We start from the raw sequence: 25377 nt of genomic DNA on the forward strand, positions 1-25377 counted from the left end.
GAAGAACCATAGCCAGAATCGTCTCCCACAATCTGGTAACTGGGCAGGTGATCCTGGTTGTCCATGATTATGGACTAAATTGTGTCTCCTCCTCCAGTCAGAGATTGAAGCCCTAACCCCCCCCATATGATTGTATTTGGAAATGGAGACTTTAAGAAGAGAATTAAGGTTAAATGAAGTCGAAAGGGTAGGGCCCGAATCCAGTATGACTAATGTCTTTATAAGAAGAGACCAGGAGTGCATATGCACAGAGAAAAGGTTGTGTGAGGGCAAGGTGGGATGATGGCCATCTGCAAGCCAGGAAGGGAGCTCTCACCAGAAACCAACCCTACTGGCACCTTGGTCTTGGACTTCCAGCCCCCGGAACTGTGGGAAAATAAAATTTCAGTTGCATAAGCCCCCCAGGCTATGCTATTTTGTAATGGCAGCCCCAGAAGACTACTATATCTGTCCATCCACAGATGCCAACTCACCCTCTGCAGCTTGGGCATGGGTATGTGACCCATGCTAGTCAATGAGAGATAAAGGAGAGTCTGCTGGGGGCTTCTGGAAAAGACTTTCCTTCTGATAGGAGAGAGAGACATGTTAGAAGAAACTCTCACCTCCTTTTTGCTTTTGAATGTTGTCATGTGAGGATGTGAAGCCTGGAGCTGCTGCAGCCATCTTAAGACTCTTTGGAGAAGGCCAAGAGGATTGCCAGGGTCTGGCCCCAGAGCTCTGGAAACTGCTTATCCCTACACTCTTTGGGATGGGGAAAAATAAACCCCATATCTGAGTTACTCTTACCTGAATATGCATCGTTGGGTTGAAAATATCTAAAGAATGCAGTGTCTAAAAAGCACACAAAGGAAGTCTATTGAAAAGCCTGTCATTTTACATGATACGATATCAGACAGAGGAGCTGTCTCATTCTAGAGAATTCTAATTAACTCAGGCCATTAGAAAATTGAATCCTAAACATAGAGGTTTCTCAGTGTTGACATTACCTATTGACTATGAATGATTACAATGACTGTGTGTGACTCCAACACCACTAGCATAGGATGACATTCAACAGTTTCTAGTTTTTCCAGATATTCCCCCTGAAGACCACTAGAATTTATCTCCTTTCCCTCATCTCTGGCATGAGCGCCCCGATCCATTGTCTTGCTCCTACACAGCTCCCATGGCTTCCTTCCTGGTCTATGTGCACATACTTGTTTATCTTTTACTTAAGAAAATTCAAATTGAGGTAACACATGTACAAGGTCAGAAAATAAAGCTGCACAGAGGAATCAAGGGCCTCGCCACCTGCACCCCAGTCCTGCTCCTCACAGGCACTCCCTTTAACCATGAAGTCATTGTTTAGTAGCTTTATGGTCCCCCCTCCCATAATTATATTATTATTTTTAGTTTTTTTATAGTTTGTATCTATACACATATACTTATTTATCTACAGTTTGGAGGTTTCTTCAAAAGTTAAACATGTCCCAAGAAGAACAAACACATATGTCCACACAAAGACTTGCACGAGAACATTCATAGAAGCGCTATCTATAATCACCAAAAGGTGGAAAGGACCTATATGTATATTCACTTATGAATGGATAAAGCATGCTATATTCAGACAAAAATATTATTCACCAATAAAAAGGAAGTACTGACACATGCTACCACACGGATGAGCCTTGAAAATATGCCATGTGAAAGAAGCCAGACATAAAAGACCACATACTGTATAATTCCCCAGATGCAAAATGCCCAGAAAAGGCAAATGAATAGAGACAGGAATATGAGTGGTTTCCAGGAGCTGGAGGGTGGGAATGGGGAGCACCTGCAAATGGGCATGAAGGCTTCTCCTGAGCTGAGAGAAATGTTGCACAGATCTGTCAATTTACTAATAATCATTGAATTGTGCACTTAAGGAGTGAATTTTATGGTATGTAAATTATACCTCAAGAGGGCTGCTAAATATATAAATATATAAATAAATAAATAAAATGACAGAACTCTCTATTTCTTGTTCTATCAGCTAGAAACAGTGCTGTCCACTTCCTTCTTTGTGGGATGAGATGGTTACCTCATCTCCCACTGCTCCGGCTTCCTTCAATTTTCCAACTTCTCTGAGTTGTAGATTTCCTTTTGTTTTGCAAAAAACGCTAACGTTTTACACACATAAACTTATAGGATTGAAATCTGTAAACAGCATTTAAGTTAACATGATGATGCAAATGTTTTTCAGGAAAGAACCAAGTCTGGTACGAGGATTGTATTTCCCTCTCTATAGCTCCACCATCATTTTTCCTGGACCACTCAAAGGGAAAAGGGAATATTCAAATGGATTCCCCATTTTTGCCTTCTGTCAATTCCTTAAAATTGTGTTACATTTGATTTTTCTTCATATCTGAGCAACGCCTTTCTTATACATTTGCACCCTTCTCCTGCCCCTGGATTAAACAAATAACTTTTCTATTTTAGAATAGTTTTGGATTTATAGAAAAATTGAGAGTACAGAGTGTTTCCATATACCCCACATGCTGTTTCTTCTGTAGTTAACATTTTACATTAGTGTGGTATATTTGTCACTATAAATGAACAGATATTGATACATCATTATTAACTAAAGCCCATACTTTATTCAGATTTCCTTAGTTTTAATGTAATGCTCTTTTTCTGATTCCATTCTGGAAACCACAATACATTTAGTTATCATATCTCCTCAGGCTCCTCGTGGCTGGGACAGTTTCTCAGACTTTCTTTGTTTTTAATGAACCTTGACAGTTTTGAGGAGGACCGGTCAGGTGTTCTGTAGGGTGTTGCTCTACTGGAATTTGTCTGATGTTTTTCTCACGACTGGATAGGGTTATGGGTTTTGGGGAGGAAGATTACAGAGGTAAAGCGTCACTCTGATTATAATATGGCAAGGGTATATAAATGAAAGTGGAGCCTCTGCATAAATTATCTGGACTTCTGCCTAGAAGCTTTGTCTATTCTTCCCCAACTATTCATTGATCCATTCATTTTTATTAGTATGGACTCATGAATACATGAGTTTATCAATTTCTCTAAGTCTATGTGAAAACAGAGAGAAACTATAGAGCAAAACCCCAAATCCATGGACAACATTTACAACAAAACTAGGCAATATTAAATCATTTCTATCTACCCCAAAATAAACCTGAGTGGGAGAAACACCAAGAACTGTAAGACTTGCTTGTCATCAGTTCACAGGAAGGAGGAGGAAAAGATGGAGTAGCATTTAATGAATCTAAGTACAGGACAAACCCCAAATGCCAGGAAGTACCCACTGGAAAGAAGGTGGGAAAACTGGAGAGCAACAGCTGATACCAGGAGGGGGTCTGCCCTCTCTAAAGAGGTAAGCGTAAGAGGCCTGTGCTAAGAAGAACTGAAGGGGTCCCACACGAGGGAGAAAATGCTGGGAATTTAAAGATTGAGCAGGAAAGGAACAAGAGAAAGGAATGAAAGAAAGATCCAGGTCAAAGCAGGAGAGAGGAACATAGGCAGCAAAGCCCAGAAAATGAGACACGGTACTTTTGGGCACTGTACAAAAAACAAAAGAGGGAACTCTGTGAAGTCAGGAAAACTGTTTTGAACCCCTTTGTCATTCTTAAAGTTCAGAACTAATTTCCCATAAAAATAACAGAAAAGCATTAAGGCCAAATCCCATACAAAAATATTGGGGGAAAAAAAAAAGAGAGAGAGAGAGAGAGAGAGAATAAAGAGCAGAACAATACCCGATGGAAATCTTCAAGAAAGGCATGCCCATGAAACAGATGGCACCTGCAATCCAAGGAAAGAAAATATGAGCCAAGGATTTTATATCCAGCAAAACTAACTTTCAAGTGTAAGGATCATGGATAAATTGTACTATTGATCCCATGAGCCCTTCCTGAGAACCTACTAGAAAGCAAACTTCAGATACCCCAAATAATGGGAGGTTCACCAGGTAAGCATTAAATATAATTACCCACAAGATGTAGACCCACTGAAGGGAAAGAGAGAACACATCCAGTGCAATGGTCAGATGCTCTGACAATATAGTCAAACTACCATGATGGCGGGGGGAGGGGTGGGGTGGAGTGAGAGAGGATATAAAAATATTTAATGTTTTTAGTAAGCCTAATAATAATACTATTCTGGGGTTGTTGTACATACAACACAGGATAAAATAAATGATTAATTATAGGCCATTCTAATTCTAACATCCCTTATGACTTTGAAAACCAGGGATTTCAGTGCGGAAGGAGGGAGATAGAAATGGAAGGGAGAAAAGGAAATAAAATGTGTGTGTGTATTTGCTTTTTTATTTTCTAGCTCTGTCTGCTGAAAAGGTCTAGATATAATGACCAACTGTATTAGTCTGCTAGGGCTACCACAGCAAAGGGTCACAGTCTGAGTGGCTTAAACAAGAGAAATTTATTTTCTCACAGTTCTGGAGACTGGAATTCTGAGATCAAGGTGTTGGTTCCTTCTGAAGCCTCTCTCCTTGGCCTGTGGATGGTTGCCTTCTCCTGTGTCTTCACATGATCTTTCTTCTGTTTGTATCCTAATCTCTTTTTCTTAAAAGGACACTGGCCATATTGGATTAGGGTCAACCCTAATGACCTCATTTTAACTTAATTATCCCTTTAAAGACCCTATATCCAAATACAGTTACATTTTGAGGTACTGGGGATTAGGACTTCAACATATGAATTTTGTGGGGAACACAATTCAGCCCCTAACACCAACCTAGTTCAATAGTAATGTGCAACTCTACTGCCCAATGTCTGGTCCTTTACACTAAAAGAAATAGGCCTTTTGGAGAGACTTGTGGGGTAGTTTCGGACTGAGGTGGTGGTCACAAGGTGTTCACTTTATAATAATTCATTGTCATATACTCATTTTATGTAGTTTTGGGTATGTGTTTCATTTTATACTAATACTATAGATTGAATGTCTATATCCCTTCAAAATTCATACATAGAAATCCTAATCCCCAAGGTGATGTTATTATGAAGTGGGGCCTTTGGGAGGTGATTAGGTCATGAAGATGAAGGCTCACAGTTGAGATTAGTGCCCTAATAAAAGAGACCCCAGAGACCTAGCTTGCTCCATCTTCCATGTGAGGACATAATGAAAAGACAGCCATCCATAAACTCAGAAGCAGGCTCTCACCAGACACTGAAGTGCTGGTACCTTGATCTTGGACTTTCCAGCCTCCAGAACCATGAGAAATAAATTTCTGTTATTTATAAGCCACCCAGTTCATGGTATTTTGTTATAGCAGCCCAAGTTGACAATGGCAAATAAAAAAGTTGACAATTTTAAGAAGAAAGATGAAATGCCTAGCAACTTGATCAAACATGCAAAAATAAGAAAAATGTACAAGAGGACCAACACTTTAAATAATAAAGACAGAAGGAATAATATCAAGTATATCAGTCATTATATTAAATATGAATGAACTAAATCCTACCACTAAAGACAGAGGTTGTCATATTCGGTGTTTAAAACCAAACTCAGCTAGTATAAAGAAAATGTGGTTTATATATACAATGGAATATAAGTCAGCTGTATAAAAAAGAATGAAATCTTGCCATTCGCAACAACGTGGGTGGAGCCAGAGAGTATAATGCTGAGTGACCTAAGTCAATCAGAGAGAGACAAATACCGTATGATTTTACTCATATGTGGAATTTTAAAAAACAAATGAACAACAAAAAACAAGAGACAAGCCAAAACAAAACAAAACAAAACAAAAACCAGACTCTTAAGTATAGAGAACAAACTGATGATTATCAAAGGGGCGGTGGGTTGGGGGGGATGAGTGAAATAGATAAAGGGGATCAAGAGTACATTTATCATGATGAGTACTGAGGAATGTATAGAATTGTCGAATCACTGTATTGTATACCTGAAACTAATATAACTCTGTATGTTAACTATATGGGAATTTTTAAAAATGGAAAAAAACCCCAATAAAGCCAGCTAAATACAAGGTATACATATTTAAAGATAAATGGCAAAAAACGGTTGAAAGCAATGGGTTGGTAAAGCAATACTAAGCAGATACAACCAAAAGGAAACCTCTATGTATATGTGTAGCACATTTTCTTTAGGCATTCAACCATCAATGAGTATTTAGCTTGTTCCCAGATCTTGGCTATTGTAAATAATCCTGTAATAAACGTGGGGGTGCAGATATCTCTTTGAGACAGTGATTTCATTTCCTTCAGATAAATACACAGAAGTGGGCTTGCTGGATCATACCGTAGTTCTGTTTAATTTTTTTGAGGAACCTCCATATTGTTTTCCATAGTGTCTATATGAATTCATATTCTCACCTACAGTGTCCAAGGATTCCTTTTGGTCCATGTCCTTGGAAGTACTTATCTTTTGTCTTTTTTGGAACAGCCATTCTTATTTATTTCTTTGACACAGAGAGAGAGAGACAGCAAGAGAAGGAACACAAGCAGGGGGAGTGGGAGAGGGAGAAGCAGGCTTTCCGCCGGGCAGAGAGCCCGATGCGGGGCTTGATCCCAGGACCCTAGGATCATGACCTGAACCGAAGGCAGATGCTTAACGACTGAGCCACCCAGGTGCCCCTAGAATAGCCGTTCTAACAGGGTCAGGGTAATATCTCACTGTGGTTTTAATTTGCATTTTCCCAATGATTAGTAATATTGAGCACCTGTTCATGTACCTGTTGGCCATTTGAATATCTTCTTTGGAAAAATCTCTATTCAGGTCCTTTGCCTATTTTTAAATTGGATTATTTGTTTTTTCGTTTTGTTTCTGCTGTTGAGTTATATAAATTCCTTATATATTTTAGATACTAACCCCTTTTCAGATGTATGGTTTGCAAATATTTTCTCCCATTCTGTAGATTGCCTTTTCATTTTGTTGATGATTTCCCTGCTGTGCAGGAGCTCCCACTTATTTATTTTTGGTGCTTGTGCTTTTAGGGGCATATCTATAAAATCATTGCCAAAACTAATGTCAAGGATATTTTCCCTGTATTTTCTTCTAGGAGTTTTACGGTTGTACATTTAAGTCTTTAATTCATTTCAAGTTAATTTTTGTGAGTGGTGTAAGATAGGGGTCCAGTGTAATTTTTTTTTTTTATGTGTGAATGTCCACTTTTCCCAGCAACATTTATTGACGACACTATCTTTCCTTCATTGAATATTCTTGGCTCCCTTGTCAAATATTAGTTGGCCATAGATGTGAGGATTTATTTTGGGGCTCTTGATTTTCTTCCATTGCTCTTTGTGCCTGTTTTTATGGCAATACCGCACTGATTTGATTACTACAGCTTTGTAATATAGTTTGAAATCAGGAGGTATGATGCTTCCAGCTTTGTGCTTTCTTAGGATTTCTTTGACTGTTCAGGGTCTTTTGTGGCTTCAATTGATTTTAAGATTGTTTTTCTATTCCTATAAAAAAATGCCATTGGAATTTTTATAGTGACAAAAATAATCCAAAAAATTCTATGAACGAATAAATCCTAGATGATAGTCAAGAATGTGTAAAAAGAGAAGCTTAATGAGGGGAAATTTGTCTTATCTGGTGGTAGACCACACAATAAGGGTACTGCAGTGAAAATAATATGGTTATTTGTTTCAGAACAGGCAAATAGATAAGTGAATCAGAATAGTGAATCTGAAATTAGAGCCAGAAGAGAACTTACATATGACAACAATGGTGGTTAATTTTTGGGAAAGGACAAGATTATTTAATAAATATTGCTGGCACAATTCACCCAACACCTAGAAGAAAATAAAAGTGAATCCTTGTCTTATATTCTACTTAATAACAAATTACAGCTGTATTATGGAATAAATACAAGAAGCAAAACCTAGCAAACTCTGTGGATAATCTAGGAGTGTGGAGACTTTCTTTACCAGACTGACAATTCAAAAACTTTAAAAGAAAAAGATAGACATACTTGAATATATAAAAATTAAAAACCTTTGTATGGTGAATGATTTATAAACAAAGTCAACAAACAATAGTTTTGAAAAAAATATTCAATAGAGATGACAAAAGTTATTTCTATCTATTACATAAAAAGAGCTCTTATAAATTGACAATAAAAAGCTGATAGAAGCAATCCAATAGAGAAGTGAATAGGGCGTTCATGAGAGTGCAAATCAGAAAGACCAGCAAACAGGAAAAGGGCCTTAAGTTTACCAGTGGTAAGGAAATTTCAAATTAAAGTAGCGATGTAATATCATTTAAACCCACAAGAATGTTTAAGAGGAAAATAACACCATGTGTGTGAAATAAAGTGTAAAACCTCTTACATGTGTATATATGCAAATGTGTACTTACACGTGCATTTTTTTGTCTGTATATGATTTTATGAGCATGGAAAATTAAGAAAGGCTTTACTGTAGATTGCTAACATAAGTTACTAATGTTGGTGCTGGAGGGAAGTGGGAAGGAAAAGGAGAGGGAGAAAAGTAAGTCAAATGAGAAAAGAAAACAAAAAATAAGGCAGTATTTTTAAAAAACATTGATAATGGGGCAGCTGGGTGGCTCAGTTGGTTAAATGTTCGACTCTTGATTTTGGCTCAGGTCGTGATCTCAGGGTCCTGGGATCGAGCCCCACATCGGGCTCCCTGCTCAGTGGGGAACCTGCTTGAGACGCTCTCTCCTTCTGCCTCTGCCCCCCACAACCCCGCTTTCACATGCACTCTAAATAAAGAAATCCTTTTTAAAAAAGCACTGATGATATATTTATGTATTTGTGTGAAGTTATATGTGTATGTACATATGTAGGCTTTTCTTTTTTACAAAGAAAACATTTCTTCAGATTCTTGAAACCATCAGTCTACTGCCTCCCCATCCCCATTTTATTATAAATTTTAAAAAATAGAAAAATTGAAATAGTACAATAAACATTTGGATATCCTTTACCTAGATTCAACTGCTGATAACAGGTTAATCTATTTGTTTTATCTCTAAGGGTGTGTGTATAATGTATATATCTGTGTTATGTACACACATTTATTCTCAGAATTATTTGAAGGCAAGTTGCAGCATAATGTCACTTCATCCTTAACCACTTCAGCGTGTATCTCCTAAAAGTAAGGACATTTCCCCAACATATCCACAATACTATTATAACTAAAAAAATGTACACAAATTTCATAATGTCATCTAATATCCATTGCATATTCAGTTTCCCCCAGCTATCCCAATGGCATATATATGTTCACTCTCTTTCATTTTTTGAACCAGGATCCAATGAAGTTTTATGCATTGCATTGTCATTTCTTTTTGTGTTCTTTAAATCTAGACTTTTCCCTCTGATAGTGACCTTTGGAAGAGTCCTGGCTAGCTGTTTTGTTGAATGTCCTCATATACCATGGATTAATCCTCCCTGGTCTCATTTGACCACCTGTTTATCTTGAGTTGCCTGGAGTAGAGTGCTGACCCATGGTCAAAGCTACAGACTGCACTAAGTGGCCCCCATCTCCACCACCCTTTTGGTCTACTTCTCTGTCCCACCTTCCATCAGGCACAGTGTTTCTTATTCGTGAGCATCCAGGGTCCCTGGGGATAGACCAGTCCTCCTCCACAGGGTTCTGACCCCTGTGCTTTGCTCTCTGCTAAGCTCTGTCAGCTGGGCCTCAGCAGCTACCTCATCACCATCTATTCACCAGCCTCCATAAATTCTGTCCTAGTCCGGGCTGAGCAGAGGCAAAGGCTAATGAGCTACCACTTTACAGGAAGTGGAACTCCAGGTACAGGGGAGGGACGTCAGGAGGAGGGAGAACCCACACGAGGATGTGCTGGCCCATTGAGTACAGCGGACAGATCTTGCGGGACAGACTGTGAGGGGTCCAATGGCCCCATCTCTCTCATTAGTCAAAGGTTTACCTTATGAGGCTTGAACGCCCCATACTTGCAGGTTGCCAGGGTCTAGAAGCCCAGGAGTGCCTGCGGTACCCTGTGCCTCAGGAAAGACCGGGGAGGAGGTAAGACTTTGTCAGGTGCTGCGGGCTGGAAGTTGGCTAAAGCCCTCCCGGCTCTGGCTTGGTGCTGTTGTGCCTAGGACAAGGAGTTTTGAAGTGGTGCTGGAGAGGTATCCCATGCACCACTCTGGCCAGTGGTCTGCCTCTTCTGTCATTGACTTACACCTTTTCTTGGTTGTTGTTTACCATGATTTAGGAGGGGTGACAGGAAACAGGAAAGATAAATGCACACAGTCAACTCTTCACCATGGATAGTGTTTTCTTCATTTGTTTTATGTGCTTTCTGAAATATGAAGACGTGAACTCAGTGGTATGCTGGGGAATGCTGAATAACTGGCTCTCAGGGGGGAAAAAGCCCTGATTTGTAGCATTTGCTGATTTTCATGGTGCAAATATGGCCACCATGGCCAATTTCAGGCTCCCAATGTAATGTCACTGAATGCAGAGTTGGGAAGAGACACAGACAATTAGCTCCCATGAGCTGGTACACGCCAGTTCCCACACATCCCTGTGTGTGAACTGAATAATAAGCAATGAAGGACGCAGGAAGTGTGGGAGGCCTGCTCCATGGTCAAGTTGAGAGAAGCAGAGAAAGCAACAATTAAAAACGAAAGGGCAGTCCTCCATTTGCTGACCCTTTACATACAACAAAGCACCAACTCACAAATGAAATATTAGAAAATACCTTGTTCCTGACATGGGAACTGCTTGTATTTCTCAGCTATGCCTGATTTTTTGGGTTCTATACCAGTCCACATAAAATATCAATGACAGAAACAACAACAACAAAATAGAGACAGTTTGAGGAGGATGCAAGGAAGAAGTGTATCCTACCTGTTGAGCCCGTCGGCTTTGCAAGCAAATAGACCCAAGATCTGATCTCCATTCCTACCCAAACAACTATAGGAATTCCATAGGACCCAGCTCTCCCAGTAACACTTAACCTCAGTGTACCTGGGCCCACATGCTTAACTCACACAACCTATTTCCTAGCAAAGGGATTTTCTTTTGTGAAGCCCATCAATATCACCTAGTGAGCTTTGTCCAGCCCCCCCCCCCCAACTAATAAAAGTTTCCATCTGATTCAATTGTGCCTCCAGGGTTGAGAATCACTGTACTGGTAGGTGTACAAACACAAAATGACTTCATGACCATGCGTGAGACACACCTTTTGGCGAGTCCTCAAGGGGCATCACTGGAAAATCAAAGTTACCTGTCCAAGAAAATGTTTCTAATGGCTTCAGTGTTCAGTAGAAGGCCCTTGAGGAAATGGCTCTGGGGTTGGTCCGTGTCTGCACACTCACTGGATCCTGAATGGTGCAGAATAGTTAGTGGTCTAATGACAATGGCCTGGCGCTTGCCCACCTTATTCCAGTTCTGCAGAATTTAATAATGCATAGCTCCTGTATTGTAGATGATGTTACCCAGGCGCTTATAGAACAGTGGGCAGGGAAACTGATTGCTCTTCTAAGTCCTGGCTGGATGGCAACAGTCTTAAGACCTGAGAGGTCTTTTTTTTTTTTAAAGATTTTGTTTATTTATTTGAGAGAGAGAGAGACTGAGAGAGAGAGCACATGAGAGGGAGGAGGGTTGGGAGGGTCAGAGGGAGAAGCAGACTCCCTGCCGAGCAGGGAGCCCGATGCGGGACTCGATCCAGGGACTCCAGGATCATGACCTGAGCCGAAGGCAGTCGCTTAACCAACTGAGCCACCCAGGCGCCCAAGTCCTGAGAGGTCTTAGTGATTCAGCTAGACTGTCTCCCCAGAGCTCAGGCCACTAATGCAGGGCCTCACATTTATGCTTTTGTTGCTCCAACATTTCAGAATGTGGCATCCAAGTCCACCCCGATCTTATCAATGATATTTATCCTTAGTGGATTTTGATCATATTTACTCCAAGATTTTGCCTGTCTAGACCAAAGAGGCCCCAAGCCTGCAGCCCATTCTCCTCAGCAGCCCCAGCATGACTTCCGTGGTCCTTCCATGGGCGGCCTGCCGAGGCCCCAGAGGCACAGTTTTACAACCATGTAGATAGGTAAATGCTGTCCAGTCTTTTCTCATTACTTACATCAATTGGAGGCCAGTTGGTGGGAAAGAACTCCAACTAGGAGTGACTCAAACAAAAGAGTATTTATTACCGCATGTACCAAGAATTCTGGAGGTAGACTGGTTCAGGCTGGGTTAATTAAGCAGCTCAGATATTATCAGAGACCTAGGTGCTTTCTATTTTTCCACTCTGTCATAGCCCTCATGTTGTCTATTGTTCTCAGGCTTGTTCCCTGATGTTAGAGATCGGAGCCCCAGTGCCCAGCTCCCTGGGCAGACATAGCGACGTGAGCAGCAGGGAAGAGGAGTTGTCTTCTCCTGTGTGTTCCCTTTTATCAGGAAGGAAGAGCTTGCTCTGAAGTTTTCTAGAAGTTTCCCCTAATATCTCACAGGCCAGAATTTCATCATACACCCACCCCTAACTGATCAGTGGCAAAGAGAATGCATTTACTACGAATGGTTCAGACTAATATTTAACCTGAGCCATCTTGTATTGAAGAAAGTTGGGGTTTATTAGCAAGAGGAGGAGAAATGGTTGCAGGACAAGCAACTAACCGTGTCTGTAGCCCCACATTTTGGTTACAACAGCGTACCTGAGGTACATGACTCTCCGGATTTCCAGGAGACTTTCTGGAGATCTTCATTTCACACAGGATACATTGTGGACTCCTTGCATACGCAGAGGTACCTTTACTTGCCCCTACATTTCACTGCGGGTTTGGCTGCGTCTACACTGCCAAATCAAAAGCACTTTCCCACAGGACTTTGAGGTACTGTTCTAGCACCTTCCAGCACTCCATGTGTCTGCAGAGAAGTCTGAGGTAAGCCCGACTCTCAGGCCGAGCCTGATAAAATGTTTTGTTCTCTCTGGAACAGTTCTGAATTTCCTCTTTAATGTTGGAGGTCTGAAACTGCACCCCAAATATCTAGGTGTGGACCTTCTCTTGTTCATCCCCCTGGGCACTCGGTGGGCACTGTAGTCTGAATATTAAACCTTTACTTCCATGTTTATTTCCTCTTTTTTTTTTTCCCCTCTGCTTCTGGAAGTCTAACAGAACTAATATTTTACCTTCTGGGTCTATCATTCTTGTTTTTTCACCTTTTCTAAATTTTCTGCTTGTGTCTGCTCTAAATGATAGGAGGTTTCCTCGGCTCATCTTCGAGACCAGGGATTGACGAGTTACAGCTGACGTGGCAAATCTTGTCCACTACCTGTTTTTGTATGGCTTATGAGCTAGATTTTTAAATGCAGTTCCGCCCATTCATTTACATATTGTCCGTGGTTGCTTCGGGCTGTTATGACAGTCACACAGCTGTGGTGGAGGCTATGGTTGGCAATGCCTCAAGTATTAACTGTCTGGCCCTTTACAGAGAAAGTTTGCTGAGTCCTGTTAGAGAATACCACTGGGGGTTTTAACCATGCTCATTCTATTGTTCAGGCGGTCCACTGAATGTCTTCATCAATGATGATATTTTAAATTTCTTTTTCTTTTTTAAAGATTTGAGAGAGAGAGGGCATGCATGCACGACAGCACAAGTGGGGGTGGGAGGGGCAGAGGGAGAGCAGGCTCCCCGCTGAGCAGAGAGCCTGATGCGGGGCTCGAACCCAGGACTCTGGGATCAGGACCTGAGCTGAAGACAGACGCCTAACCCACTGAGCCACCCAGGCGCCCTGAATTTCTAAGAACTTTATTTCTCTGGTTATTCTTTTCATCAGATGGATCAGCTATTTTGTTATGGATTTAATCATCGTTTTTAAGTAAGCTTTTTACACAAGTGCAAAAAGGGGCACAAATCATAAGCGTAAAATTCACTAAATGTTCACAAAGGGAACATGTCCATGTAACCAACCAAAAGAAAAATAAAATGACCAGCACCCCAAAACCCCCTTTGTACTTCCATAGATTACCAACCAAAAGGTAACCACTATTTTGACTTCTAATTTTGAGCTTTATCAGAATGGAGCCATTCAGTACGTGTCTTTTTGTGTCTAATTTCTTTCACTGAATATTATGCTTGCGTGTAGTAATCAGTGGTTCATTTGCGTTTCTAAATATTATTCCTTTACACGAATATACCACAACTTATTTAATAATTCCATCAAAGTTGTTTCCAACTTTTATAGCACTGCTATACACATTCTTACACATTTTAAAGAACATATTGTGTACATAACCATTAATGGGGAATAGATTTCTGAGCCAGAGAATATGTTCAGCCACAGCTGATACCGATGAACCCCCACCAGCAGCGTATGAGAGGTCAGTTCAACATCCTCACCAGCACTTGGTAGGATCAGTCTTTTGAACTGTAGTCATGCCAGTGGATACGTGTTAGTGTTCGTTGTGGTTTTAATCTCTACTTCCCTAATGACTAATGAGTCTGGGAAATTTCCATATGTTTTGGGCCATTTGGTAGCCTCTTTGGTGAAACATCTGCTCAAGTATCTTGCTCAGTTTTCTACCAGATTTTGTCTTTTTCTTATTGATTCATAGGAATTCTTTATGTATTTTGGAAATGACTCCCTTGTCACTCTTCATGGCTTGCCTTTTTTACACTCTGAATGGTGGGGTTTTTTTGGTTTTTGTCTTTTTTGATGACCAGAAGTTCTTAATTTGTAGTGGTCTAACTTTATTTTTTAAGTTAAAAATTTTCCTCTTTAAATTTAAAAAAATTCTAGTTTTGGGGGGTACCTGGGTAGCTCAGTCGATTAAGAGTCTGACTCTTGATTTCCGCTCAGGTCATGATCTCAGGGTCACAAGATTGAGTCCTACATTGGGCTCTGTGCTCAGGGCAGAGTCGGCTGGAGATTCTCTTCCCCTCGCCCCCTGCTTGAGCTCTCGCTCCCAAATAAATAAAGTCTTAAAAACAATTCTAATTTTTTTCCTTCATGGTTAATGCTTTTAACGTTATGTTTAAGAACTCTCTGCCTACTTTGTAGCCGTGAAGATAATTCTCCTGTATTTTTTTTTCTAAAAGCTTGTTTTGTTTTTCCTTTCACAAGCTGATCTCCAATTAATCTGGAATTCATTTTTGTTAATGGCTAGGATTCACTTTTCCTGCATGGATATCCTATTGACTCTGTTTCATTTATTGAAAGGGGTATCTTTTCTTATTGCATGGATGTGTCACCTTCGTTATGAATATAGTGACTCCATACGTGTGGATCTCTTTCTGGATCCTGTGTTCCACTGCACTGCTCTGTTTGCCTGTAAGTGCACCAATACCATCTGCTTTGGTTACTATGGCTTTGTAATAAATCTTGACATCTGGTCATGTAAGACCTCTAGCTTTGTGCTTCTTTAAGATTGTCTGGGTTGTTCTTGGTCTTCATCATTTCCCCATAAACTTGAAAATCAACTTGTCAGTTCAGACACACACATTAAAAAAAAAAAAACTTCTGAATTTTTATTGGGACTGCATTGAATCCATAATTCAATTTGGGAATATCTTTATAACATTGACTATTCAAATTCATGAATGTGTCCTTCCTTCCTTCCTTGCCTCCCTCAGGTCTTTTAAAATTTCCATTGATACTGTTTTGCATTTTGTTGTGTGTATAGATTTCACAACATTCTTTTGTTAGATTTATTCCTGGACATGTTGTTTTCTGATGCTATTGTAAATGATATCATTTTTGAATTTAATTTTCTATGTGTATGTGGCTGGTACAATAGATTTCTGTATATTGACCTTATATCTAGTGACCTTGAATTCATTTAGCTGTAAATCTTTTCAGTTGCTAATATTCAAATGTGTTGTTTGTGACTAATGTCAGTTTTTTACTTTCTTTCTTTATCCTTAATTTTTTTTCCCTTACTTTATTGCACTAGCAAAGACCTCTAGCACAATGTCGTATAAAGGGAATAGTGGGCAGTCTTGTCTCATTCCTAATCTCAAGGGGGGGAAAGATTTCAATATTTCACCACTAAATTATGATGTTTGTTCTGTTTCTTTTTTTGGCACTTTTTCTCAGTTTAAAGAAGTTCCCTACTATTCATACTTTTGTTATGAATGGGTATTGAATTTTATTAAATGCTTTTCCTGTATCTACTGAGATGATTGCAGAATTTGATAATGTAGTACATTATTTTGATTGAATTTAGAAGGTTGAACAACTTTCCATTCTTAGAATAAATGCAACTTAATAATGATGCATTACCCTTTTTATCTATCACTGAATTTGATATAGGTAGATTATTATCTACCATTAGATATTAGGGTTTTCTAGTCTCCATTTGTTACCCTTGTTCTTTGTTCCTATTTTTGTCTTCCACTCTTTTTTTTCCTGCCTTTTGTTGTTCGGATTGAGCATTTTACAGGATTCCATTTTCTTTGCTTTCTTAGCAGATCAGGTATACTTTTCCTTTTACATTTTTTAGTGGTTGCCCTAGAGTTTGCAATATATACTTACAATGTATCCAAATCTACTTGCAAATAACACCGTGCCACTTTCTGGGTTGTGTGACTGCCTTACAGTAATGAAATAATTGTCCTCCCTGCCATCCCTTATATCATTGCTATCGTTCATTTTACTTATATGTTAACATATACTAGTCTATATGTATATACTAATATAGTATGCATATATATGATATACATGAAACCAAACATGATTAGATACATTGTGGCTATTATTATTTTGAACAAACTGTTATCTGTTAGATCAATTAAGAAAAATAAAGTTTTTATTTAACCTTCACTTCTTTCTTCTTTGATGCTCTTCCTTTCTTTTAGGTAGATCCAAGTTTTGGATCAATATTTTTTTCCTTCTAAGGAACTTCTTTTAACATTTCTTGCAAGGCAGAACTACTATAAAAAATTGTCCTCGACTTTTGTTTGTCTGAAAAGTATTTCTCCCTCACTTTTGAAGGATAATTTCACAGGGCACAGAATTCTAGGTTGGTGGTTTTTTTCTCTCAACGCTAAATATTCCACTCCATTCTCTTTTTGGTCATGTGGTTCTGAGGGGGAGTCAGATGTAGTTCTTAGTTTTGTTCCTCTCTAGGGGAGCTGTTTCTCGCCGCCGCCCCCTCCCCAGCCCCCGGCTTCTTTCAGAGTTTTTTTTATCTTTGATTTTCTGTAGTTTAAAGAAAATATGCCTAGGTGTAGGTTTTTTGGACATTTACTCCACTGGATTTTCTTTGCGTTTTCTGTATCTGTGGTTTAGGATCTGACATTAATTGGGGGAAATTCTCCGTCGTTATTCTTTCAAATATTTCTTCTGTTCCTTCCTCTCTTCTTCTTCTAGAATTCCCATTGTGCATATGCTACACTTTTTGTAGCTGTCCCAGAGTTCTTGGATATTCTGTGTTTGTTCTCTCTGCTTTTCAGTGTTTGAGGATTCTATTGATCTCTCCTCTGGCTCAGAAATTCTTTCCTCAGCTCTGTCCAGTCTACTGCTAAGTCCATCAAAGCCACTCTTCATTTCTCTTACAATGTTTTTGATCTCTAGTATTTCTTTTTGGTTCTTTTTAGGATTTCCAGCTCTCTGCTTAGATTACCCATCTGCTCTTGCATGCTGTCTACTTAATCCATTAGAGCCCTCAGCATATTAATCATGGTTGTTTTAAATTCCAGGCCCGATAATTCCAATATCCCTGCCACGTCTGGTTCTGATGCTTGCTCTGTCTCTTCAGATTGTGGTTCTTGCCTTGTAGTATGCCTTATAATTTAAATTGATATTCAGACATGATATGTTGGTACCAGGAATGTACCAGGTGAATAGGCCTTTAGTAATGTGAGGTGAGCTATAGGGAGAAGGGAAGGATTCTATGGTCCCAGGACTAGGTCTCAGTTTTCTAGTGAGGCTCTGCCTCTGGGCTATGAGTTTCACAAGTATTTCTCAGGTTTTTTTTGTCTCCTTTAAGTGGGACACCAGGGCTAGAATGGAATTGGGTATTTCCCTTCCCTCAAGTCAGTCAGGTTCTAGGTAACTAGTTTCCCTTGAGGGCAGGGAAGAACAGGGTTCTCTGACATATGTAGATAGGGCTCCTTGTCCACTCCCCCTGCCGGAAGCCTGAGGGGATGTTTTTCCCTCTGATATTTACTGTGGGAATGCGGTTGAGCTCCTGGAAGTAAATCTCACAATATTTTGGAGGCTCCCTTAGGACTGAATCCCCCTGGAGTTTTCAACTTCATACTTGTCCACACTGAGCCTCCAGCCATCTGTCAAGTAGAGCTCAGAATTTCCTCCCTGGCCCTGGTTGCTTCTGTGGTTTCTGCTTGTGAGTCTCAGCTCTGGTTAGCTGTGACTCGCTGTATCTGCCTTTTCCTCCAGCCTTGGGAGAAAGTGGAATGTGTTCTCCCCTCTCTTATGGACTCAAGAAGAGCTGTTCATTTTTCACTCTATTTAGCTTTTTACCTGTTGGGATGGAGTGGCCCCTTCTAAGCCCCTGATATGGGGAACTAGAAGCTGAAAGTTATCACTGAATTTGATTTGCTCATACTTGTTTAGGTCTTTTCATCTATGTTCATGAAGAATATTGGTCTGTAATTTTCCTTTCTTGCTAACTGCAGAATTGAATATAGCCTGCTACCCACATGCTACATGGTGCTTCTTACAGAAGCCCCCCGGATGGGAATCTGGAGACACCTGTTGGGGGAGCACCTACACATTCTAGAAGACTGGTTGGTATGGGTGTTTGAGGCTTCCAGTGAATTGAGTCACCATGCCGTGGTACATCAGGCACAAGACCGTATTCACCACGGATTCGTCCCTTTACCTTACCCTTGGCATCAATATATTAGCAATTCCTGTTGGTGGTACCTTCATACAAAGTCAAAATTCAAAGAACTTCTTGCATTTTTGTTGCCCTACCCTTGTCCCAGACATGGTCTCCTTTTGCCTGGACTACTGTAACTGCCCAACTCATCTCTCTGCCTCCCCTCTTGCCCTGTGCTCTCACAACCCATCCTACACTCAGAAACCAGAGAGGTCTTGAAAAACATCTGTAGCTAGTCGCGTCACTTCTCTGCTTTTATCCATCCACTATGTTCCCATTGCAGCTAGAATAAAATCCAACCTGCTTACAGGGTGTCAAACAGAATCCAGTCCTTGTATACCTTATAAATCTCATGTCCTACTCCTTTTGTTACTAGGTTCCAACCTTCTAAATATGCTATCAAATTACCAGGTGTTATTTTCTTTATAGCACTTCTCTGTATAAAATAGACTTGTTCCCTGTTTATTTTCTGCCAACCTTCCCCACACTCCTTGAGAGTTGGACATTCACTGACTGCCATCCCCAGCCCTGAGAACAGTGCCTCATCATAGAAGATATTGGATACATGCATGCACGCTCTCTCTTAGTTCTTCAAACAAGACTGAAGTTTGCTATTGGACTTTTAGCGGCCCTACCTGGTGTATTTGAGCCTTCCCTTGGAGAACACCCATCTTTCCCTTCTCTCAGGCATCTACTCTCCTCCAAAACCTGTCTGCTCTGGGTTGTTCTCCAGTGCCTTTAGGCAGTTATATTTTTATATTTTATCATCTGCACAAGAGTCTATTTGATTGGAACTTCTCCCAATAACCAGGACTGGATATATTTTTGAAGTTAGAATGTGGAGCTTAAGAGAATTTTGGTTTCTAAGGAGTTTTCATTGGAAACTTGTAAAGACAGAGTTAGCACCAAATGAACTGGGGAAGACTGAGGATGGTGCAAATTTTGGGGGGAGGGTAGACCAGAAGTGCAGTTTTGGACATGTTGAGTTTGAGATGTTTGCTGAGTAGGTCACTGATATGCAAAGAGCTACATCTTGGCAACAAACATACAAATTTTATTTAAAGCCATGAGACTAGGGGAGATAGTTGGGAGCGGGGACACCGAGGAGAAAACCAAAGACTGTGCCCTGCACCTCCAAAATGAAGCTGGGAGAAGAAGAACCAGCAAAAGAGCAAGAGCAGTAGTCAGTAAGGGGGCGGGGAACCAAGAGTGGTACCCTGAAAGCCATATTGAGAAAATGGATCACGAGGGAGGGAATGCTCCTGACAGGGCTGCAAGGTGGGACCTGAGAATGGGCAATCCTGAATGCTGGTGCTGAGAACCTGGTTGGGTGGTGGGGTTCGAGAGAGAACTGGGGGTGGGGACTGGGGATACAGAGGGGTTTATTTAGAAGTGGCTCCTCGGCAAGTTGGTGTAAGGATCAGGATGAGGGCATCATCAAGGCGGTGCTCAAAAGTGCATGATGCCAAGAATTTCTTGGGATGAAAGGGAAGCCAGAAAGAAACTCACAGAAAAAATCTCGATTGGCTGCAAGGTCCCTGAACCAGGGAAGAGCCTGTGAGGTGGGAGGAAGGAGTGAGAAGGTCAGAGAGGGCCCCTGATGTTTGCTGTTTCCTCCGTGGAGCCAGTCTTCGCGATGAAAAGGCTCAGGAGGAGCCGTGGGGAGTCTGGCAAGGTGGGTGGAGCCCGGTAGAAGAATAAGGAGCTTTAAGGCCTGAGCGGGATGGAGTGCACAGGCAGATGATGGACTCGTGGAAAGGTCTGGGGTGCAGAGAAAGACTGGGCCACTGGATCCAGCTGTCAGCGCAGGACGAAAGTGGGGCAGTGAGTGGGGGAGGAGCTGATGGTGAGGACACATGCCGGAGGCTGGTACAGCCGGATGGTGAGGGCTCCACAAGAACGAGGTGAGCTGAAGGTAAAGGGGAGATGGTTCTGAAGTCCTACTCCCACCACCCTTGTCCCTGGGGTGTGGGCACGTGCAGAACGAACACCCTCAAGAGATCAGGGCTTTGGGGGAGAGCAAAGCTTCAGCTCTATTACTCTTAAAAACATCAGGGGGATTATTTCTGCCCCATCATTCAAGCCTTCAATAAGAATAGTCAATACCAAATACTTCTCAGTCCCAGAGCTATTACTCCTTGGCATTCTGTGCTCATAATGTACTTGCAAATTGATTGTTTGATGTTTTGTTTTACTTAACTTTTCAGGGTTAGCGGTAAACCAATGACTAAGTGTGCTCCCTCCACAAGCCTTCTCACGCCCCCTCAGTTCAAAGTATCACTACCTCTCAGCTCCTCCCCTGCCACTCAGCTCCTCCCCAGCTCCCCCTCCCTAAGCCCCCCCCCCCCGCCCCCCTCCCGGCCCTTCAGCTCCTTCCCTGGCTCCCAGCTCCCTTCAGTCCTTCGTTCTTCTCAGCATTCAGATCTCATCTTAATGTCACCTCCAAGAGATAGACCTTTTGTCATCATTCTGGATAAGGTCACTGCCCCTCCTCCCCAATCTGTTATTTCCACACCCTTTTCCTTTCCTTCATAGAACTTAGTCCCATTTATATATTTCCTTTTTAAACAATCTATTTCTCGCAGAATAAAATTGCACTAGGAGTTGGGTCAACTGTCCCGTTCACCATCGTATTTCCAGTACCTGCTGTAGTGTTCGGCACATAGCAGGCATTTAATAGGTATTTGTTGGGCACGTATTTGTATCTCCATTTTATAAATGACAAGAATGAGACTCAGCGAAAGTGACAAAGCCTGGCTTCCGACCAGGGTCATCCAACCTTCCTCTTTCTATAATCCCTCTTGAACTTAGGAAATGGTTTATTCTAATTCTTCATGGTGGGTCAGAACGGCCGCAACGTCTTTATCACATTCTTTATGGAGAGGTGGTGAGTCCCTGGCCCTCCTCGGATCTGGGCTGCTCCTGAGACCGCATCCTCCAAAAGGAGGCTGTGCTAGTTCCAGGCTCGGCCTCGAAGAGGACTGGCAACTTCGCCTTCCTCCCTCTGAGAACACTTACTGTCAGGACGCCTGACCACCCCGTGAGACTGACTGTCCTTCTGGAGAGACCACGTGAGACTGTCCTTCTGGAGAGACCACGTGCCAGAACCATGTGCACCATACGCAGCTGCAGGTGCATTTTGGCAGAACCTCCAGGTGACTCCCGCCCCAGCTGCCAATCAGCTGCAACCTCAGGAGATCCCGAGACCCCACCCGGGTGAGACCTTTCAACCCGCAGGACCACGAGGCTTGTTGAAATGGTTGTTTTAAGCAGGGTGGGGACTAGGATGAGGCAAGAAGGCACCTAGGGCACATGATGTAAGGAGGCACTCTGCTCTCAGGGACCCAGCTTGTCCTTGAGAGTGAATACCTCCCTAGGCCTTGTGCCCTGGGGGGCCTCACTTTTCTCCGCCCAGACCTGGATTTTCAGCCATTAGGTTTGGGTAGTTTTACCCAGCTCTAGAGAACCGAAGCACTCGTGGTGACTTGCACAGAGCAGGTGAAGTTACTCATGCTTAACTGAATCAATTAAGGTACCATTCCAACTTCCAAACAAGGTGCTTTCATAGGAATCCCTGGCCCTGACCCTGACCCTGACAGTTTACATCACACTTTCTTCAACACATCAGTCCTGCAGATTTCTCGCATGTCTTTTCCTATGGTTCTAAACTCTCATTGTCTCCACCTCAGCAAACATTCTTGAGCATCTACCTTGGGCTCAGCGCTCTCCCGGCGCTCAGAGATGGTGGGGAGAGGGCAGGGGAGACAAATGAAGAAGTGGGTCCTGCCTCCAAGCGCCGACCACGGACCCAAGCAGCCGATGTGGTTGGCCAAGACTCAGGGAGCCAGTGCCATAGGACGCGGGGGCTGCCCAAGGGGCTGGAGGCCGTGACGCCTGAACTGGGGACACAGCGGAAGACTGGGAGGGGGCAGGTTTGTGCCGAGCCCCAAGGGTGAGGACGGCTCTGACCAGCAGCGGCGAGGGGACAGGACACCTGTGCCCAGCTGTCACTGAGGGCCCAGGCTGCTCACATTGCCCTTTTGTTCTCTTGTTCCATCCCCTTCCCCACCCCCTTCGGAAGGATCAAGGGAAAAGGGTGTTTCCAGAGGTCTCTCTGGCTCTTACCTCAGTGGTGGCTCAGACTGACGCCAGAGCTGGTGCCTTTCAGGGCAGGGCAGCGACGCGTTCCTGGTCAGTGGCCAGTCACAAACCACAAAGTCTCTGTAGCCCTAGCCCTGCTCCATTGTCCCCTAATAAAATGACCTAAAGGGACTGGACCCATTGCTCCTCTTTGCAGATGTTCTATAAAACCCGACTCGTTGGAAGTAAATATGGGAAAGCTGGTGAAGCGCCTCCTGCACTGAGATCCGTGTTCACAGCCCCCGCACTGCCTCGCTGGCTCCCTGTCAGGTGCTCCCGCAGGCCCCAGGGTCAGGCAGGGCCCATTTTCATGTAATTCTTTACAATTAGCACATGGCTTGTCTGCAGAAAAGGGTAGCCAAGTGTTTTCAAATAGTATCTTCTCCGCAGGTTAAACATTTACTTTCTGCTCTGCTAACAGAGTTGATTTGCAGAGCGAACCCCCTTTCCTCTGAACTTCTAACAAATGCAACCCAAATTCTCCAGGTCCCACACCAGCTACGATGGTGGGATGGGGGGTGGGGCGCAGGTGTGCTAGTGAGAACTTGGGCAGAATCTGGCAGAGGAGGCAACTGGTTCCAGCTGGCGAGGGAAGCGGGGGAAATGGACAGAACCTCTCTGTGACAACCTGTGTGGGGCCAGGAAAAAGGTTGAAAAAAACCCTCTTAAGCCTTGTGGCCCGTTGGGGATATCAGCGTTCTCTAGGAAAGAATCCCCATATTCTGGGACCCATGGCTTCAGGCCTCGTGGAAATCCCAGGGACAATAAGTATTGTTCATAATATAATCGTAAACATATCCGTTGTACTTCTTGATTTTTATGTTTACATAACCATTCTTCTCTTAGGGTCGAATGTCTCACTGACGTTTGGCCATGAGAGTGAAGGCGGGGGGCCTGACTACTGGCCCTCCTCCGTTGTGGATGTGGGGGCTTGCAGACTCAGACTTGAGGGGCTCGGCAGGTGACAGGAATAAACAGCACGTGGGGGGCAGGCCAGTGGCCATGTGAGGCCCTTGGCTCGCCTGGAAGAAAAGCATGACTGCACATTCCTGCTTGTGAGAAACAGTGGCCCCATGGTCCTGCGTGGCCAGATCTTAATAAGAGAAGATGGCTATCTGTACTTTTCCTTGAAATTGGCAGCAAAACATTGCTAGACCAAACGAAACGTGTGTGTGGTCTGCGCTGGGCAGCCGGGGAAGGGCAGGGTGTGCAGGGGAGGGAGGGAGGGAGGGAGTGAAGTCAGACCTCTGGATGCTGGTTCTCTGCAGTCACTGGCTGTGTGACATTGGCCAAGTCACGTCCCTTCTTGGGCCTCATCTTCCTCATCTGGAGAGTCACGGGTCTGGAAGTTTCCATCTTTATTTTGTTTTTTATTTTTTATTTTCTCAGAGGGGACGAGGAGCAGAGGGAGAGGGAGAGAGAGAACCTCAAGCAGGCTCCATGCCCAGCGCAGAGCCCGATGCAGGGCTCGATCCCATGACCCTGAGATCATGACCTGAGCCGAAATCACGAGTCAGACACTCGACCGACTGAACCCCCAAGAGCCCCTGGAAGATTCCGTCTTTAAAATGTTGTTCAGCCTCAGGATTTTGAAACCCCAACACACGGTGTGATATCTGTACTCAACTAGGTGGCCAAAAAATTGATGTTAAATTAATAAAAGAATGAATTACTCACCTGGACTTTTTGCAAAGATAATCAGCCTCAGAAGAAAAGTCTTAGACAAGTCCCTGCTTTTCCCTAACAAGTTCCCCATTGTTTTCTAAATCTTCCCTTGATGCTGTTTGCCCCTTAGATTTCAGTTTCCATTTCCCATGAAACCTCAGCTTTTGGAAAAGCAGACCTGCAGACTCCTCTGCACAGCTCTGGTATGGGAGCCCTGGGTGGGCTGGCTGCCCTCCCCTTGGCAAGCTGCGCAGGTGGTCCTGACATGTGCCCGTGGTCAAGAGCCACCGACGTGAGCACTACACGCTTCCACATGAGAAGGGAGTAAATCTGAGAGTGCTGGATGCCCCTGAAGGAGGACACCAGGTTCTGTGGGCTGCCGTCAGTGGCTCAGCAGCCACGAGAGTAAGGGCGGGTGTGGTGCACTTGTGGGAAGGAAAGGTGATTTGCCCAAGCGTAGCCCGTCCGGGTGATAGCCTGGCACTTACACCTTCTTACGGGATCCCTTACCTGTGCAAATGAAATCAGCCTTAACAGGATAGGATCCCAAAGATGTTATACACGAAGACGGGGTTTTCCAGGATTTGCAGAAGTTTTAAACTGAAGGGACCCCAGGGGAGAGGGTGTCTGGGAAGAGCGGCTGGCCTACTGTGTGCCGTCCACTCTCTGGAGAGCTTGTATCTCACTTGGATCAAATGATGCGTTATTATACGATCTTACCAGTGGCAGAATGAAGGTCAGGTGAGGGAGGAAAGTTCCCCAAGATCATGTCACTTGTAGGTGTGGATCCAGGACCCAAACTCGCAATGGTCTGGCTCCAATGTCCTCATTCCTCCA

This window comes from Neomonachus schauinslandi, chromosome 6 (assembly GCF_002201575.2).
Source record: "Neomonachus schauinslandi chromosome 6, ASM220157v2, whole genome shotgun sequence".
NCBI lineage: Eukaryota > Metazoa > Chordata > Mammalia > Carnivora > Phocidae > Neomonachus > Neomonachus schauinslandi.